Genomic DNA, 17,531 nt, shown 5'->3' with positions numbered 1-17,531 from the left:
TGTAAAAATACTGCAGGCTACCTCAGCAAATTGTGATGTGGTAGGTTTACAGGCCACACATTCATTCAGATCAATGCAACTTTCCACAAATGGAGGAGAAATATCAAGAAACTATACTAAAACTTAGATTTCGAGTTTTAGGTAAGGATATAAAGTCAAGGGGAAAGAAAAGAACTGGATGCTGTAATATTGGGATATGGACTCTGTAAGACCATTAAAGCAAAGTATTTTTACTCTTGGCAGTGCTACATATTAAAGAATACACTAGTCAAGTAAGTCAACTGTACAAGACTATACCTGGAGATCATTATTGATTTAAATAATGTTTGAAGAATAGTTTACCATCACAAAGTCTTATTGACCACATGACCATATTAATATAGTGACTACCAAATGCAAATTATGGTAAAAGATAGTCTGCTTTCAACAGGATACAGAAGAGAGACTTGCTAACTCTTAGAGCGAAACATGATCCACTGTCAAAGTATTTAGATGTCTCAGTGGATAGTTTCTGACCAGAGAACAGAAAGAACAGAAATAACAACATTTTGTATTTCTAAGCATTGCAAAAGATAAAATTGAAACTATAAATGCTGAAGAATCACTCTCTAATACCACCCATGAAATGTTAGTGTTCAGTTTCCTTGTAAGAATAAAAATGAAGCCCAGCATAGTGACATTTAATTTAATGAAAAAATAATTTTAAATGATCCAACAAATTGGAAGTAAATTTATATGGAGGAGCACCCAAAAGTGTCATGGCATGAAAAACATTTAAGAGTAATACATAGATAATACATAGATACATAGTAGACCACTCAAAACCTTTGTAGAGGGAATGTAGAAATAGCAAAATCCTTTAACCAGTAAAGAGGACTGGTTAAGAAAATATATCCCTAAAAAGTGGAGACCACATAAAAAAAAAAAAAAAAAAAAAGAAAAAAGAAAGTTGTCTAATTCATGCAGGGTAACAAGCATAGGGAAGCAGGGCAGAGCAGGAACAGGTCAGCAGGAAAAAGAGACTGAAGAGCAAACTGAAAATGGTATAACTAATGAAAAAAAAATTAAAACACAATAATCTTAGTTGGATTTGGGTAAACCACTAGCTGAACAAAAAAACAAAGAGCACACTGAGAACAGACAAGCTTGTATGAGAAGTAGTGACTGAATGACTTGTTGCAGTCGTGAAGGATGTTCCCACACCAGAATCGTTATTAGTGAACTATGAATTTTTAGTTGAATTATACTGCCTCAAATTGAAATGTCTTTATAATCCTATAAAGTCTGACAGCAGTCAGAAATGTTGAAAAGATGTTATTGCCTAGGAAAGGAATAGGAAGCAAAACAGAAAACACTGTTAACATTCTGATAACTCCACCATGCACCAACATCCTAAGTGAAAACTCAATCTCAAGAAGGGTATCAAAGGCTTAGAAAAATTACAGAAAAAAAAAAGAGATGTAGAACAGCTTCCACATAAGAATGCTGTATAAAGGACAACTGAGAAATTGAAGCTTGTACAGTTAGGAAAGGCCTAAGTGTGATGAAGAGGGAAGTACTAGCTATTTCTAATAACACAAGAACGTAAATAATAGCAGGTTTAATGCTAAAAAATAAAAAAAAAAAAGTGAAGGATTGCCTTCATTTGTTCCATTTTTATCTTACCTGAAACATATCAAATCCTCCTCTTGGTAGTTTCCAAGAAAAATAGACTGTATTTTCTTCTTGCCCAAACACCTGTAAATCTGATGGTGGGTCAGGATCTGACATTAAAAAAGGAGGGAATAAAACATTTATTATAAAAATAATATATATTAAATTGATGGCAATTAACATCTACAGAAGACACTGCTGTAATTCATTATTTTATAGCTCATTGTGGAAACAGATTTCATTTTGTACTTAAGAATATAAAATAAAATAAATTCACTTCTATATATTTGCAATAGTATCAGAATAGAAATCAATGTGAATTTTTATGGGAGAGTTGCATCATCACAATATTACTGCTGATTCAGATATTGTCAGAATCCCATTAACTACAGAGGTAACTTCTTTGTGCTTTCAAAGGTTTTATTTGGTAACTTTCAAGGACGTTTAGATTGAAAAGAAAGACATTAATAATACATTAATCTCACCATTGTTCAGATGAATTGATTTAATAAGGAATAGCATTTCTTAACTGTATCAACTCTAATTATCTGGTATCATGAAAATTATTAATAAAACACGAACTTACATGTGCTAATCTTGAGGATGATGGGGCGACTTCTTTTTAATCCATTGGTTGTCACAACACTGATTAAGAAATCAGTGCCTGGCAGAAGACTCTCAAATTTGTGCATTCTACAAAAAATAAAAAAGGGATTGCATTCTTTGGGATTCAAAAAATGCATTTATCTTCATATGCTAATTCTTTATGGCATTATGGAAACCATTTAGGTGTATGTATAGATCTTTTTATACCACCAAATATTTAGTACGATAAAATCTTGAATAGGATACATTAACATATATTTCACAGCAAGTTCAAGTACTAGAAAGTCTTCAAAGATTAAATGAAACATCCAGAATGACACACAGGCTCTATAGGTGCTCACTCTTGTACAGTATTTTGTTGGCTTTCCTTGCACATAAACATCTTATGTGACTTGCAATTTATTAAAAATTAAAATTCTTAAAATATTTTTGTTTCAGTGGGTAACGTATATCAATTAAAACATCCTATATATATCATATATAACTAACACTGAAGGCTGCTTATTATAAATACATAGTGAAACATCTCTTTTGAGGTCTTGTGAGTTATATTTTAATTAAATGCTCATACCTCACACTTGAAGGTAACATTTTCTCCTCACTGTTTTTCGAAATAATATATCCATCAAACATATTTTGGGCCGGTGGCCAGGTAACAGTTATTGATTCAGAGTCTCTGCTATAGTTCAGATACTTAACTGCACTTGGCACTGTGAGACAATAGAAAAAACACATTATTTAAAAGGTAAATTTTAAGTAAATTACTCTGTAACAGAATTTATATCCTCAGAATGCAATGAAAACTCAAGAAAAACTATGTGATGTCTTTGCTTCTCTCAAGGACACACAAGGACACTGCCCTGGTAATTTGTACAGGGATTTCTATTTTTCATGAGATCCAGAGCCAAACTGTTTGGTACTCTGTAGTGCTACTTATTGCAGCTCTGACATCACTGATGTGGTGTTCCTCAAAAATGGACAATTCCTCAAGAAAAGAAATGTCAGAAGATGTAAAATACTGGGCTGAGACCAAAGTCCCCTTTAGTACAGCATCTTGGATTCAGCAATAGCCAAAAACGAATGTCTAGAGAAAAGCAAGACTTCAAGAGAATGATAATCCCCTTCAGTCATCTCCCAGACTGCAGTTTGCAGCTCAAACATTTCTTAAGATAGCAGAGATTTCTGTGAATTTAGTAAACCTCAGAATATTTCTCTTTTATGGATGTCTTCAATACCCACTTGAACTTGCAGCCACAATTATTTCACAAAGTGTAGCAGGGCCAGAAGTCCTGTAACTTACATATAAATTTAATAAACAACCATTCGCTTTTGCTTGTTTTCTACCTGCTCTGTTCTAGCTTCAAGTCCTTAATTCTTGTAGAGAAAACATCACAGAATTGTCAGAGGTGTAAGGGACTTCTAGAGATCAACTAGTCTAACTCTTTCACTAAATCAGGATCACCTAGAGCACATTACACAGACTGTATCCAGGTGGGTTTTGAGAATGTCCAGGGAAGGTGACTCTGCAACTTCCCTAGGCAGCCTGGTTCAGTACCTTGTCACCCACATTAAATACAAAAGTTTTTTCTTGTAGTTAAGTGGAACTTCCTATTTTCCAGCTTGTGTCCATTGCTCCTCATCCTGTCTCTGGGAACTACTGAGAAGAGTCTGGCTCCATCTTCCTTGCACTTAACCTTTAGATACTTGTAGACACTGGTAACTTCAATGCCCTCAGCCTTCTCTTCTCCAACCTAAAGAGTCCCAGCTCTCTCAGCGTTTCTTCATAAGAGAGATGCTCCATCCACCAGTCACCTTTGCTGCCCTCCCACTGGACTCTCTCCAGTATTTCCCTGTCTCTCTTGAACAGGGGAACCCAGAACTGGATGCAGTTATTCCAGCTGTGACCTCACCAGGGCAGAGAAGAAGGGAAGAATGACCTCCCATGACCTACTGTCCACACTCTTCTATATGCAACCCAGGATTCCATTGGCCTTCTTGTGCCTTTATTAAGGCACACTGCTGGCTCATGCATGATTTACTATCTACAAGGACTTTCAGATTCTTCTCCTCAGAACTGCTTTCCAGCAAGTCCACCCCTAACCTATATTGGTGCTTGAGGTTTTTCCTCCCCAGGTGCATGGAGGCAGTGCAGGCATTTCTCCCCATGTCAGTGTCATGAATTCTTACCAACTCCACGATTACCTCTCCATGACTTATCCTCTCATAAATAATTTTACATTACATCTTTCTTCCTGTATCATTTTCAGCTCAGTAATTCCTTAAATGCAAAACATTACACATCTTAGATCACACTTGCTGCCCTCCTATGAACCTTTGCAATTGCATCTGCTATACTTCATTTTATCACATTAGGGACCCACTAGAGGAAATAAAACATGTCAGGTCCAACAGCCTGAGAGGTCATGTCCTCAGGCCCAGCCAGCAGCAAGACTGAAACTGTATTCCCAACACACAGAGCACACATTTACACCACATAAATACACATAAATATACATGGCTGGCCAGACAGACACTCACACAAACACAAACAACACCAGCTGCCCCATCCTGCTCCCCTCTCTGGCTGAGAATGGAGGCCACTAGTAAGAATACTCACACTTACAAGGAGGATCTACCCAGGAGTTGGGCTCAGACACTCAGTTTGCCCAGCAGATGCCCCTGGGTCCCAGCCTCCCCAGTTAGTGGCAAATGCAGAGCTGGCCAAGACTTTACAGGTCCCAGTGGGCAATGCCCCTCTGATCTCACTCTTAGGAGATACACAGATGCCTGTACACCTTGAGCTGGTGCACTCACCCCCTTTCTCTGAGGACACTTCACCCAACTACCAGGTCACCCAACCAGATCTCAGTTGTGGCCACACACTCACACATCCACACTCACTCTAGGTGGTGCACCACAGACACAAAGGCTGTAGTGAAATGAGGCAACCAGATGCCACTAATTCCCAGGAAGTGGCATGAGCTTGTGTTAAGCCCACCTGTGCCTAATTAGGGTGGGCCCCAACTGCGCATGAGCAGGATTAGGGGGGTCAATAAAAGGTAAAGCCCGATACACAAACTCAGCTCATGCTGGAACCCCTCATGCGCAGTGGGGGCCCACCCTAATCAGGCACAGGTGGGCTTAACACAAGATCATGCCACTCCCTGGTAATTAGTGGCACCTGCTTGCCTCATTTCACTACAAAAGGCTCTCCGACTGTCTGGCTCCAGATGCTGTGTTCATGCTTCTGAACACACACACACCCACCCACACCCACCCACACCCACCCACACCCACCCACCATTTATTTGTGCTGAGTCACTCTTATCAGAAATATTTCACTCCTTGAAATAATGCAAAGATGCTTTTCAGGCACACTTTTCTTATACTAGCAAGACCTTTCCTCTTTATATTTTTCAACTGCAAAATACTATGTGGTTCACTGTCAGCTATAACTTCACAATCAGAAAGCAGTGCAACAGTGGACGTAACTCTAGAGTGAAGACAGTATCAGAACCACTGCTAAAGTACTCTAGTAGCCAAGAATACTAACACTGCTAGTCTAGGTTTTATCTAGAACCAATGACCAAAACTGTTTTCTATTCACACCATAAATCCCTACATGCAAGATGAAGGTATCATTTTCCAAAGGAGCAGGGTATGTCAGCTATCCATAGCAAAGTAAGTTGTTAGAAACACAGACCAGCTCAGGGACTCTGAAGTCTGTTTTAATATAGTTTCACTGAAACAAGAGAATTTATTTCTTATTGAAAGAAGAAGCAATATTGGACTGCTACAACTCTAAAATTATTATCTTAAGACAGTATATGAAGGTCACTGGCCAGAATACTTGCTTTCTGGTGATATCTGAACAGTTATTCACAGTGCCATCAAAAAGAAGCTACATGACTGTATTGCAAGTGAAAGCCTGATATAGACAGAGGGGAGAAGCATAATTCCAAAAATGAAGAAACTCTTCAGAATGAGCATATGAGATGGAGTGAGAAAAAGAAGCAGGAAAGTCTAACTCCAAGAAAAAGGAAGAAAGAAACAATGAAAGAATAACTTTTTAAAGTATAATGGAATAAAGCTGCTAGGAGAGAAACTAGAATAGAACTATGCTCCTGAGAACCAAATGTTCTGACCCAAAGTAAAACTAAATGTAGAAAAGTCCAGAGTTAATCCTGATGTAAGGGGAGCCCAGTGAGATAACTTCTTTATTTCTGAACATCTAACTGTGTTCAAGCACTGGAGTGAGAAATCAAATATTAAAGAGAAAACTAAGGAAAAATACTTTGTTTTCTGTAATGCTGGTAGCCAAACAGTTACTGGCCTGTACACCTACCTGAGTCACTATGAAATTCACATTGGTATTTCATTGTACACTATAACCATATTCCAATTCTTGAAGAACACAGTCATAGACTGAGGAAAATAACAGTGCAAAAGAATAAGGAGAAAATTATGAAGCTGATTTAATTACTTTTCTCTACTTGAGACAAAAATAACATTCAAAAAGAAAGCTAGACATGCAGATGGAGTAGAACAAATGTTGAATTTGAAAACACTGTGGTCTCACCTGTCTCTATTTCCTTTGTCACAGAAGTGCTGTCTCTGAAACCTTCCTTTTCCGTTCGAATTGTAAAGCTGTACAGCTTTCCAGGAGTAAGGTTGGTAAATGTTGCTGTTTCTTGCATGACCTTCTGGACCTAGGAAACCAAATACAGATTTCACAGCACTGCTTGCAGAATTTGCTTATTTTCTGTAAGAGGTTTCCTTCACCTATTTTAATGGGCAATATGGCTTTAAATTTGACCTTTAAATACTTAATGGAAGACTTTGAAAAAGAACAAGTCTTCCAAAAAACATACTCTGAAAGCACTTGCACAATTTATACATGTAACTTCATATTGCTGAAAATCTCCATCAGCAGGGTCCCAAACAATCTGGATTGAAGTGTCTGTCACATTACCCTCTCGTACATTGACTGGAGATGCCAGACCTACAGGAGGACACAAAACACATTAATGTTCAGTCAGAGACTTTGTTCAAGCCTACTTTTCTTTACAAAGTGAAGATATTCACTAGCAGACTCAGAAGGCAAAATCTGATTTCAGTCATGCAAATACAGACATTCCAAAACAGAAAACAGGAGAAAGAACAAATAGATAAAATTGCCACGACTTAAAGACAATTGTTTGCTTGCTTATCTTAAAATTATGCAGGGCTGAACATCTATTTCTCCCCAAGAACAAAGCTGGCAGTCCTAGGTGGTAAAGTCCTCCAAAATTAAGTTAATCCCACTAATACCAACACCAGAGTTCTCAGAATGTACCTAAGTTTTGTCAAACAGCTTAAGAAAACTGGGTGGACCAGGCAAGACAAATATACTTCATCCCTAATTAGTATAGCCTTGTATGATACAATTCAGACCACATTACAGAGGAGCTTCCCCTCTTCCCTCCAACTTTTTCATCTCCACTACAGTTGTTTCTGGCTATAGTGTAACAAAAATTTGGACTTTTTCTAAGAGAAACTATATACATTTCAGGGGTATACATTTCAGTTTTGGGGGGTTTTTCTTCCAAGCTTTTGGGGTCCCAAAAAAGACAGACAAAACTGGTTTTCTAAGGCAGTTTCATTCTAAATTTAGGAAGATGACCAATCAAAACTCAAGTTTATATTAAAACTCTATTTTAAGAAAGATCAGCTTTCAAGGCTTTCAGCATTTCAGAAGTTTTTTGTCTTGCTCATTCCCCTCTTCTTTCTTCCTAGCTTCTTTATCCTGTCTTAATTTTTTCCTTTATAAAATTTCTACTCTGAAAGAAACAGAGAGGAAAAGAACTTCAAAGGGAATATGATAAAACAGGAAGAAAAGAAAAGAAGAATTTCTGGAAGTATAATAAATAATGGGAAAGTCAAAAAAATAGAATTTCCACAGACAATATTAAACAGTTTTTAAATTCTTATTAACATTTTTAAGGCTTTGGTAGAAGGAGTCCCCTTTCAATAATACTTTTTTTAAATCTTTGCTATTTTTCAAGGCAATAGATTCAATAATAATCTCAATGATTTTATTATTTTGCTTGAAGATGTACCAGGAGGAATAAACTCACTAATTTTGAGACACAGAGCTAACTCCGTTGACACTCATCTTCTTGGCTAAAATAAATGGTCAAAAAGTGTCTATTTTCCAACATGTACAACTATTTAATATAGCCTACATTTCTGAAATGCTTTCTTCACATTTTTCAGACTGGATATATAAAACACAGTTTAGAAAGTATAGAAATTATAATGGATCACTACAGATCACAGCTAGTGATAGCAGAATTATTAACAGCTTACAGAGATATATCCAGGTGGTTATTAAGTTACCTTTCTACTGCATTGAAATAGAGTTTCTACGTCATTTAATATGGTGTCATTTTATAGGAGGAAACTTAACATACTTACATGTTTTTACACCAGACACATGGTAAAATGTGCTCAACATTTTTCCACTTTTTGTGGAGACACAGAAATCATATTCTGTTCCTGCAGTAAGGTTTTCAATTGTTATTTTACCATCATTTTTTAAATGGAATGTCACATTAGGTCCTCCTCTGCTTGTAACATATATGCCATCAAATACTCCAATATCAGGCATGCGAATAAATAATACCACAGCACTGCTATAAAGCACATAAGGAACTACAATTTGAACAGGCTTGGGCTCTAAAAGAAGAAAAGGAAAAAAAAAAGTTAAATCAGCTGAAAATAAATCCAATGAAAACTACAAAATAAATTTGAAGCAGCTGCCCTGAGAAATATGCTTGCCCAGTGAAAACAAATAGCTACCATAATAAAACATGCCATTTCTCAGAAACAAAAAGCAAACTGATTCTTTTAGGGTTTATTACTGGAATCCTGAAGCATTTGACAAAAGATTTATGAATCAAAGCACATTCAGCTTGCTAAAGTATCAAAGAATTATCTTTTGAATCACAACCGCTCCAAGAAGGTTAAATCAGGAAAGTTGAAAAAATATACAGAAAGGTGCATGAAGATAAATATGCCTGATGGATGCATAAACACATATTTATGTGTTTAGGGTTTTTTTCCCTTACAGCTGGCTTTGACAGCTTTGAAAAATCCACCTAGATTTCTCTTTAATCTATGTCTTGAATGAAGTGTTAAATCTAATCCTATATAAATAACTCCAAAAATGCTTAAGCCTGCTACCCTCCAAAATAGTGTAAACATTTAGGAAAAAAAAATGACAATGCAGCATTTCATACAGCCATAACCTGACCACTGCAGCATTTACATACCACACTTGTAAGTGAATCCTGCTCATCCTTTCACATATGCAAAAAAAAATTTACACTGTGCCAAAACCATTTCAGAGTCTTGATAAAACAAGATTAACAGGAAAGGCCTTTTGCTAAACCATGTAAAGCTTTCACCTTTCAGCTACTAAAGTCCTTTATCAGCCCTTTCTCCTTTCCTCAATAGAAGGATAATTTCTCTATCACACAGGTGACAGAAAAACTAATGCATCTCCAAAAATAAATAATGCATTTCAACCATTCCACTACTCTACTATTTCAATGTAAATCAATGATGTGCTCCATTTCTTCTGTCAGTGGAAACAGGAATACCAACAATGGTCCTCGTGGCAGCTGTTAGTACTACTGATGCATTTTGCAAAGCTGCACCCTCTTCGAAAGTTAAGAGAATCTACTTTGCTCTTAACAATTAGAATAGCTCCAGTGCATTTCACATTCCTAGTTTTGATCCTCAGCTATTAAACAAATTGACTTGATGTACATGAGACTGATGTGTGTTACTGTCTGTAGTTTCACAGGCTTCAAAACATTTGAAGATGGCTTACTTAGAGTGCATTGAATGGTCTTCAGTTCGCTCATATTTCCATTTTTCACACTTGCCACTGAGATTTCATATGTCATTCCAGGAATTAGGAAACGAACCTTAAATTCTTCTGTATTGTTCAGGAAAAACTTCTTAGTTTCACCTTTATCTGTGTGAGGTTTCACTTGAATGTAGGATTTGTGACCCGCTTGTGGCAGCTTCCAGTGAACAATTACACTCTCTTCTTCTACATCCTCTGGGTGAATATAAACAGCTGTAGGTGGACTGACAGCTTGATCAAAGAAAAAGAAATCAATATAAAAACATGTATCAAAATTACTATCAATTTATAATTATTTTCCCATTATGCTTTTTGGTTTATTTTTTTTTCTTATAAAAGTCATGATTTTAAAAATACTAGTTCATTTCATTATTTCCTAAAATAGTCTGTAGACAACAACTACCTGTTACAGACAAATTCTGCTTTCTTATAACAAATGAGGTCTTGTTTTGAGGACTTACAAGCATATTCTGTTCCATTTAATATATAGAAAATTACAAAGATGATGCAATCTGAGTCATGGTATCTATGATTAGAAAAAAACCAATCTGTCTTCACCTACTTAATCTGAAACATTATTGTAATGTTTCTACTTTACTAAAATTAAATACACAAACCATATTTATCAAATAGGATATAACTTTTTTTTAGAACATATTAGTGTCCTGTAAGTAAGTGAATAAATAACTAAGGGCATAGGTAGGTTCACCCTTTTGGAAGGTTAGAATCAGTAAACACAATACAGAAAACAATTCCCCTGACTTTACCCCAACACATTCCGACCAACCACAAACTGTACATGGCCTTAAAATATTTCTGTGCCTTGTGTTTTCAATTCAAACTCTTTCTAGTGTAATAAAGCCTTCAGGAAAAGGATACACCACCTGTCATGATTAATATAGGCTTCTCATGGCAGCTTAGAGTTCCTTTCTCTGCTACATTCTGTAAGTATGCTCGATACTGATGATACGGTTTTACATTTCCTATTACTATTGAAGTCTTGTTTTTTTCAACTGGTAACTGCTCCCAAATGTTTGTTTCAGTATCCAAAATGTTGACCAGATAGTAATGAAAAGAAGCACTGGATGGATGCTGTGGAGCCTTCCATGTTAGATGTATTTCTGCAGATGAAACATATGTAGACTCTAACTCCTTGGAGTGCAATGGTCCTAGAAAGTAAGATTAGGAACAAACACTGAATAATAGCTTCTGATATTTTATACCAATAAATAACCTTTCATTCAAATACAGCCTGAAAAGCTAGCAGCACCATTTACTTACATAAATGCTAAAGAGTATTGAAGCAAATCAAACACAGCAACTTTGGCATTTTATCTAATATTTATATGCAGGGAAATGTTCTTACTATCTAACTGAGGTTTTCTCAATCACCCTGAAATATTCCTGAAAGCCAGAATATCTTTCCTCCCTTATAGAGGTAATTTGCATTACAAGGTCTTAAATTCTGAAAACAAACCACCAGATTAGAGAGCAGAGAAGCTCCTAACCAAGACAATTTTCAAATGCGTGAAAGTAGCTATGAGGGACCAGACCTCAGGACATGTATTCTGATAAATTTGGAATTTGACAGCAACCCAGAGGAAGAAGTGAAGAATGTAAAATGTAGTTGTGGAGAAAAGGAATAGTCCTTCCCCCTACAGAGAAAGCTGTGCTTCATTCTGACTTCAAGAAAATGGACCTCTGTCTGATATTTGGACCGCCTTGCCAGAACTGGTAAAAATGTTAGGGCAGTAATTTGGTTTGATTTTTGCAAATTTGATTATTCTCCCACCGAAGCAGGAACCTGAAGAAAATCTGTACCTAAAATTGTGTTCTTGAAGTAATTCTTTCTTGAGGACACGTCCACTTGATCACCTTTAGATGAAAAGGTATTTTTCATATCTATCAATTGGCAGGTTTTATTCAGCTTCATTTAGCTAGATCTTACTAGAACGCAAGTTAAGTTGTCCCTTAATTTTTTTTTGTGCCATATTGCAGCATGTAGTGGATCAGAACACAACACATTTTTAAATCATGAAATGTAGCGAAATGAGGCAACCAGGTGCCACTAATTGCCAGGCAGTGGGCATGAGCTTATGTCAAGCCCACCTGTGCCTGATTAGGGCGGGCCCCCACTGCGCATGAGCAGGACCAGGGGGTCAATAAAAGGTAAGTCCTAAGACACAGGCTCAGCTCACACTGGAACTCACAATCTCGGCATGCTTGGCTTTAAGTGCTGCTTTCAGCACCGCCCTACCTTTATTGCTCCACTAGAGCTCATTGCCGTCAGGGTGAGGCTTTGAGGAGTCTCGAACCCACAGCCTACAGCATTGCTCGGGCTGTGTTGTTACGTGCTTAGCCGGCTGCACCACTCAAGCCTCACCCTGATTAGGGTCCTTTTATTGGCCCCCTAATCCTGCCCATGCGCAGTGAGGTCCCACCCTAATCAGGCACAGGGGGGCTTGACACAAGCTCATGCCCACTGCCTGGCAATTAGTGGCACCTGGTTGCCTCATTTCACTACAATGAAACTTGTCTTATTATTTACAGGAGATATATGGTGATATCTCTGTTTATTCCATCAAAGTCTCTGACTTCAGAATGGAATGTAAGTTTCGGCATTTTACCAGGATGGGCAAAAAATACCTTACTGCTACTCTGAAATCCAGATTTTTCCTTGGACATCAGTAGTATTTCTATGTGTAAAACTATGGTAATATTAGGCTTTTCAAATATACTTCAAAGACACAGAATTTGCAGCTAGCTTTCTGCTTGTAGTCACTGAAAACTCTGAGTTTTTCTTCATCAATCCCAATAAAACATTTTAGCACAAAAGCAAGATGAACATGTTAGAATCCACTACAACAACTGGTCAATCCTGGATTCAGAATTAATCTTCAGAGTTATTTAGATTTTCAGACAAAATATCAACAAAAGGACTAGCATATTAAAGGAAAAATATTAAAAGTGTATTATTATCTGGTTATTATTGCTTCTTAACTTACTTGTTTCTACCTTCAGAACTGGACTTAAGATAGTCTGTGCCCCTTCTGAGTTCCTTGCTGCTAATATGAAACTATAGCAAACACCAGGAGACAACTGTGCAATTTTTGTTTGAGTTGTATTCACAGGCAAGTTCAGAATGTATGGTTTCCACTGATCAAAATAGCACTTAATTATCAGACCAAAGTGTGACTTAAGCCACATGTCAATATTTCTCCACGTAAATACAGCTTCAGTTGTCTTGACATCATGCACACTAAACGTGAGGTTTTCTGGTCCTAGAGGTACTGAAAAAGAACAATGAAAATAAAAAAACATTGAAAAGGATTAATTATTTTTTTTAATATGCACATCTTCAAAGATGAACATAATTGGGGAAGGCTTCAAGGCTTTTAAAAATAAATGCAAAAGATTGGAAGAAATATAGTTACATTCATATTCACAAATATATGGTAGCTGTACATAGCAGAAAAATCCTGTGAAGAAATAATCTGGACCAGTGGGATCCCTCTGAAGGGCATAGCAGTCAGTTTCATTTTCTGGTATCATTGATAAAGTTGAGATGGCAGCCTTTAGAAGATATGGAGATCCATCTGTCCACAGAAGTTGGCCTTCTTCCTACATTGAAAAAAAAAATCAAATAAAAACCCCTTGTATTTTAACATTATACTGATGAATTATTAAGTTTTTTTCTTTGCAAATGCATCTCCCTAAACATCCAAAATTTACAAACTTAATTTACAGAGATTAGCTATACAGGAACATTTGGAATGAAGTAAATATTTCAGTATAAAATTCTATCCCTTCTACCACCACAGATTGCCAGGTAATAGTATAAACCACATAATGCAACATCCAGTATTGTATTTGCTAATGCAAGCATTAGAAACAAACCCTTAAGAATCACTACTAATCAAATAATCATAGATAAATAATTTTCTAAATACATTATCAACTTTAAATAAAAGAATCTTCCATCAAAAATATTCATAAATTCAGTCTGAAAGCAAAAATACTCTCTCTGACAAAAAAATCCAGGGCTAGCTCCAGATGAGGAAGTGCTGCCTCTGCCCCTTTCTCCCACTGTCCAGCAGCTCAGCCATTAGGATAATTACTCAACCCAACTCTGTAATTTTTGAGGAACTTTCACTTTTGTCAGCAGAATAATACAAATACTAAGCTGGGGCAACGTGGTATTTTGAAGGAAAAGATGCTTGTAGAACACGTTCGCAGCATTGCAATGAAGATCCTTCTGATGCAAGACAAGTTTCAGTCTGTGTTATACTAACATATGCTGACAAATACAGGGGATTAATAAAAAACCCAACAGATTGATACATGGCAATGTAGCACCCTCAGATTTACTAGCATAAGGGCTTTCAGGCATAGCAGCTCTGTGGTCCTACAATCTAAGTAAATGCAAGTTCTATTGCTTTTCCATTCTGTTAAAAAACACTCAAAAAGGGGTAGAGTAAAAAGATTTTTTTTTTCCATTTCTCTAGAAAATTAGTACCTGTTGAGACTAAGCCCATTTTTTCCAATTACACTGCCAATATAACTGAATTGGAAAAAATAAATAAATACAGTGATGTCTTTCATTTTAACAAGAGTAAGACTATCAGCAGCATGAAGTAATTCACCCTCACTTTCAGCAGAACTTATGTGTCTAGCTTCAAAAGCATTATGTAGATCAGTGCACAGCTTTTCCTTACATTGGTCTTTCTGGGCACCAGAGTTAACTACAAGAACAAGATACTACTGAAATACAAACCTTTGTAGCAGGGCTTGTAAGATAAATGTTAGTAAACAGTCTCTGACTTCCTCTTCCACCTCTTAACCCCGAAGAACTGCACAGAGCATCAGGAGAAATGTGAGGGTAACACCAAAGTGCTTCATTCATAGAATCACAGAATCACAGAAAGTCAGGGGTTGGAAGGGGCCCTCAAAAGATCATGGAGTCCAACCCCCCTGCCAGAGCAGGGTCACCTACAGGAGGTCACACAGGAACACATCCAGGGGGGCCTTGAATGTCTCCAGGGAAAGAGACTCCACAACCTCCCTGGGCAGCCTGTTCAGTGCTCTCTCACCCTTACAGTGAAAAAAGTTTTATTTATTATTTTTATATTTATGTGGAACCTCCTATGCTCAAGTTTATAACTGTTTCCCCTTGTCCTACTGTTAGTTAACCCTGAGAAAAGCTTGACTCCACCCTCCTGACACTCACCCCTTACATATTTCTAAACATTGCTGAGGTCATCCTTCAGTCTCTCCTTCTCCAAGCTGCAGAGCCCCAGCTCCCTCAGCCTTTCCTCACAAGGGAGATGTTCCACTCCCTCAATCATCTTGGTCACTCTGCACTGGACTCTTTCAAGCAGTTCCAGGTCCTTCTGGAACTGAGGGACCCAGAACTGGACACAATATTCCACCTGTGGCCTCACCAGGACAGAGTAGAGATGGAGGAGAACCTCTCTCAACCTACTAACCACCCCCCTTCTGATGCACCCCAGGATGCCATTGGCTTTCTTGCTACCCAGAGCACTGATCTACATCTGTTTTCTTTCAGAATAACACTCACCTTGACCAGGAAAGGTATGAATGAAGATACAGAGTGAAATAGGGTTAAGGAAGAATACAAATGTTAGCAAATGTGAGAATACAAATGCTAGCAAACTAATCCTACTCATGATGTCACTATTTTTTATCGGTATCACAGTGTTTGGCAGTTTTCCTATGGCTGCTGTAATCTTCTGAGTAGCTTGTAGTCTCAACTTAATAGAGTCTCAATTAATTTCATAGAACATTTCAAGTTCCATGGATACTGGCAAAAAACCCAACAACTTGCAAACAGAATTTAACTCCCTAATTGTTCAAATATGAAAGTGAAAGCAAAAGTCAAATGCTTATTTTTTTAAATCTCAGATTTTAAGCAAATCCTGCAATTCCCAGTGTATGCCTCATGATCTTTGTACTCCTGGGTTAAATACAAATTGCATTTCTTATGGGAGTAAGTGACAACAACAACATTTAGGAGGGCTGTAACATGCTCATACAGTACCTTCACACACTAATTAAGCACAGACATTTAGGAAAGAAGTGCTTGAAAAACAAGCATCTAGTTACGATTCCTTGCTACTCTTAAAGATATTCGTCTAGTTCATTTAAGTGACTAAACTCCCACACACATAAAAATGCAAGTAATGATTAAACAGTTGATTAACAGTCACATTCCAAACTGACAATTAACTCTGTCATCAGACAAAACAAGAAAACCCCACGCATGTTCTATCACTCTTTCCAATCTGAAAAATATGCTTTCATGGTCTATCTATTCCTATCAAAGTCTTATAAAAACCCACCTTATTTCTAAAATACCTAATTGGTTAGGATTCATTTACTAGTATCACTGTGGTATAAAAATTAAAGCAATTTTAAAATCTCACACATAAAGCTATTACATGTAAATTGCACATATTACTGGTGCTTTACTCACCAGGAATGTTAAGAATGCTTCTCCAGCCACAAATCTAGACAGGTTTGCATGTTATCTCACACTGAGTTGTTTATGTAGCCCTATTAAGCTATTTAACAGAGTAAAAAAGACATTTTCTATCTATTATATCTTTTCTACTTACCTCCTGCCCTTAGAGTTTTTTTAACTGTTTTTCACAAAATTTCTTTTAAAATTCATTTGTCCAGAAGAAAATTAAAATTATATTTCAGAGTTTAGATTTTCCAAACTGAAAACCAGGGGTTTACTCTCAGCCTTCTAGCACTTGGCACAACGTAAGTGTTCATTAAGCCTAATCACAGAAAGACTGTGATCCAACACTTTTGGCAGAGTGCCTCCATCTTTCAGAAAGCTTTCCCAACACTTTCATTTATCTCTATAGCTGTTCCCAAATCACACAACACATCACAGAGAGCCACTTAGTAACAGAAGAGCTCACATTAAGAACCCTGATATGCCAAATATGAGGAACAGGAAACTATACAGAAATATCTTTCTTCAGTCCCTTCTTCCTCTGGCCTACTTGCCATCCATCCATGCATCCTTACCTTGCTAAGCTCAAAACTCAACATTTCTTACTTGCATCAAAACTGAAAAGGCTAACTGCAGATTTTTGTTTCCATAACACCAATAGAGAGATTTAAAATCTGGTAATGCAGCATCACCTACAGGCAAAACAATACCCTGGTGAAATACAAAAGAACCCAACTAAATAGGTTATGTATAAAATATGGGCTTTTTTCATAGCTATGGCCTATGAAATATTTTCAGTATTTCTAAATCAAAAAGAATAACAATTCCTCTTATAACTACTAACAACTAGAGCAAAACCCAGTTGATACACTT

Source organism: Calypte anna, chromosome 1 (assembly GCF_003957555.1).
Source record: "Calypte anna isolate BGI_N300 chromosome 1, bCalAnn1_v1.p, whole genome shotgun sequence".
Lineage (NCBI taxonomy): Eukaryota > Metazoa > Chordata > Aves > Apodiformes > Trochilidae > Calypte > Calypte anna.
This window is presented reverse-complemented; position numbering follows the sequence as displayed.